Source organism: Elephantulus edwardii, unplaced genomic scaffold (assembly GCF_000299155.1).
Source record: "Elephantulus edwardii isolate Elephantulus edwardi_28Jun2011 unplaced genomic scaffold, EleEdw1.0 scaffold00004, whole genome shotgun sequence".
NCBI lineage: Eukaryota > Metazoa > Chordata > Mammalia > Macroscelidea > Macroscelididae > Elephantulus > Elephantulus edwardii.
Genome location: NW_006399754.1, coordinates 17,567,247 through 17,570,590, shown reverse-complemented (window position 1 = coordinate 17,570,590; position 3,344 = coordinate 17,567,247). Strand labels below are relative to the sequence as shown.

General features: G+C 46.6%; 1 non-coding gene across 1 annotated transcript; it reads right to left on the bottom strand.

Moving 5' to 3' along the window:
• Nucleotides 1–3,058: 3,058 nt before the first annotated feature.
• Nucleotides 3,059–3,131, bottom strand: TRNAF-GAA. Its single transcript has one exon. It is a non-coding gene; the product is annotated as a tRNA-Phe (tRNA).
• Nucleotides 3,132–3,344: the final 213 nt, after the last annotated feature.

The window sequence follows — 3,344 nt, the reverse complement described above, 5'->3', positions numbered from 1 at the left end:
ACTTCCATGATACATCTTCAAGGATATGAACATGTACAGAGTGTTTCCTACTGCCAAAGGGGCCCTTTATAGTAGTGAGAGAAGATCTTCACCCTGAAACCCACAACGTCCTTTTTCAGCAGGAAGTAGCTAAGAGAATACACCATCCCCTTTTCTTTATGAATCAGGGTAAAGTCTTTCTCAGGGAGGAGTGATAGGGAATGACAATAGACACACTGACAAAGGAGATTAATCAGAACTGTCTTCGACAAGCACTGTGACAATTGGACAATTAAAACAGACATGGGGGGGAGAAGAATGAACTGGGGAGGAGGGTAGAGAAAACAGTGTAACAATGAATGAATGAAAACCCAAAATCTCTGTAAATGTTCACTAAAACTAATAAAATTTAATAATAATTAAAAAAAAAAACGGAACCGGCAGCAGTGGGTTTGGCTTTAGTCAAGGTGCTGATCCAAGCCATGGGTTTTCATTTGCTTCCTGGAAGTAATATAGTAAATAAGGTTGTTTGGGGTTTACTTTTTCTCTTTACATCAGACACATTACCCACTATACCACCAGAGCTTGCTTTGTTTGTTTTCTCTTTGCATCTGAAAGATTTTAAAAAGAGAGAAAAACCTTCAAGGAATTAGATTAGTTACAGGGATTGTAACAATGGAGCCCCGCATATCAGACACGTCTGGCTCAGGACAGGGTAAGATTCAGCTCTGGTGTTTAGAGGACTGCTATGAATTGTAGTTGACTCCACCGCACCTAACAACAACAATTTTAACGGGAAACAGGTCAAAGGGCTTCTTCCTTCCATGGCACCGCTGGGCGGATTAGAACTACCAACCTTCCGGTTAACAGTCAAATGCAAAGACGAGAGCACACAGCACTTTCTAGGTATGAGGGGCCTTTCTTTCGTGAACGTAGCACCAGGAGATCCCATGCCTAAGCAGAACCTAATGTATGTTCCCCAGAAGCCACTGCCTTTCCATCAGCAATTCACGCTCTGAGGAAAATGCCAAGTCTATATTCCAGGCGCTCCAGTTGATTACAATTTCTTCTTTAATTAAAATCTGCATCATGGCAACTGCTTCGCGGAGGTCCTGGCTCAGGGCCCGGGAGCCAAGCAATATAAAGCGAGGCTCCCGGCCTCCATCTCCTATTCCTCTACACCACGTCCCTTAGCCCGCGAGTCGCTGTGACACATTGTGGCATCTATTCCAATTCCAATGACCCTGCAGCACCGAGTGGAGCTGCCCGCAGGGTTCCCTAGGTGATCACCTTTATAAGAAGGAGTCCTGGTGGCACCACAATTAAGTGCATGGCTGCTGACCAAAACCCCTAGATTTGGAACCATCAACTGCTGTCTGTCTGATAAACATGTGACGATCCGCTTCCATAAACATTACAGCCTAGGAAATCCTGCGAGGCAGCTCTACTCTGTCCTGTAGGGAAACTGTTAAGGCAAAGGTCATCTTTGCAGGGGCACACTGCCTGATGTTTTTTCTGCGTGCTATTTGCTTTGGTTGGAGTCCTTCTGGCATGGTGCCTAACATGCTGGCTCATAACTAAAAGGCTGGCTGTGGGCTCCATCAACTTGGAGGGTGGGGGAGAAAGGTCCCTCCTATAAAGATGCGCCACCACGCTCTTGAGCCATCATGCGTCCTGATGGACTCATTGACAGCGGGTGGGATTTGCTTTGGCTCCTTTAGCTTTGCGGTAAGTTTTCCTCAAAGAGTTACGACATGTTATGCTCCCATGCACCTCCACCCCCACTGGGAAAGAAAAGACGCTCAGAAACAAAAATTTTTTAGTATGTGTAAAGCTTTATTTTAGATTTGCAGGAGAAAGACTCTAGAAAGAAAGGTTTCTTCATAAAAACCTGTCTCTGCATGTTATTGTTATTAGTTGTCTGGTGGACTACGATTACACTGACCCTCTGAACCACAGATCTGAGCGCTGTCCTATCCTGTGCCATCCTCATAATCCCTGACACACTGAGCCCATTGCTGCAGTCACTGTCCGTCCACCTGGTTGAGAGTCTTCCTCACTTTCACCATCCCCCATCTTTCCAAGTATGATGTTCTTCTCCAAGGAATAGCCTCTCCTAGAAACACGCCACATGTGAGAGGAGCTTCACCATCCTTGCTTCCAAGTAGCGCACCCTGGCGCGCACGTGCGTGCGCACACACACACGCACACACACAGTTTTTTTCCTGTATATGTAGTTTTCCTCCTATATAGTTTTTCTCCTATACATATAGTTTTTCTACTATATATAGTTTTTCTACCTATATGTAGTTTTTGTATTATATATTTTAATACTATATATAGTATTTATATATGTGTGTGTGTATATATATATATATAGTATTAAAATATATAGTTTTAAACATAAATATATACACACACACATACACATATTACCCGGGGGTGGGGGTGGGGGGGAGAACACTTTGTGCTGTTCTCACGCTCAGTTTCTGATTTAGAGGTCCGAGGTAGGGCCTAGAATCTCATTTCCAACACATTCATTATTGGCTGAGGCCGAGCGGCTGCTGGTGGATTGCTTTTACTGTGCTGACTCTTAACCTCTGGGCAAGTAAGCTAGGTTGTCCTTCCCAGAGCTGTCAGGCGCTCGCCCCTACAGGTCATTTATGATGAAGCAGCAAGAGTAGCTTTTGTTCCTTCAAATTGGGAAGGGTGTTTGGAAAACGAAATTTGGGATGAAGTTACTTGAGCAGTGGACCCTACTTTCCCACGGTCCCAGGCCGTCCACTGCGCGCCTGCACCCTTCCGCCACGCGGGGGCGCGCTAACGGCGTGGGCGGTGCCGCTTCAGGGACGCGCCGGGCTTTTCAAGGGCCTGTACTGCGCATGCGCAGCGTTCAATCCCCGCCCACGGGGAGTTAGTGGAGTGATAGGTGCTGGAGGGAGCCGTTTAGAGTGCCTCCCGTTATCCCTAAGTGTCGCTCCCCTTATGAGTATTAGCTCTTACTCAGTCCAGGCTTTTGTGGTTATTGTAGAGAGGAACTTTCAAAATTTATCATTTCAAGTGGAAAAAGAAAAACATCTGCCGAAACCCGGGATCGAACCAGGGACCTTTAGATCTTCAGTCTAACGCTCTCCCAACTGAGCTATTTCGGCGCCTGTGTCCTGCCTGCCGCAGTACCATATCACTGTATCTGTTCTGTGTTCCGGTTGCGGAGATTGCTCAGCGTGCTCGTTCCTATCGTATTACGTTGTTCTGTTGGAGTATTTTCGGCCGAGTTTTTGAAAGCAGGACTGTCTCCGGTGTGAGGCAAATCTCGGACGTGGTAACCCGCTAACCCCGAAGACCCGGCCTGCTGGGCGGCTGCC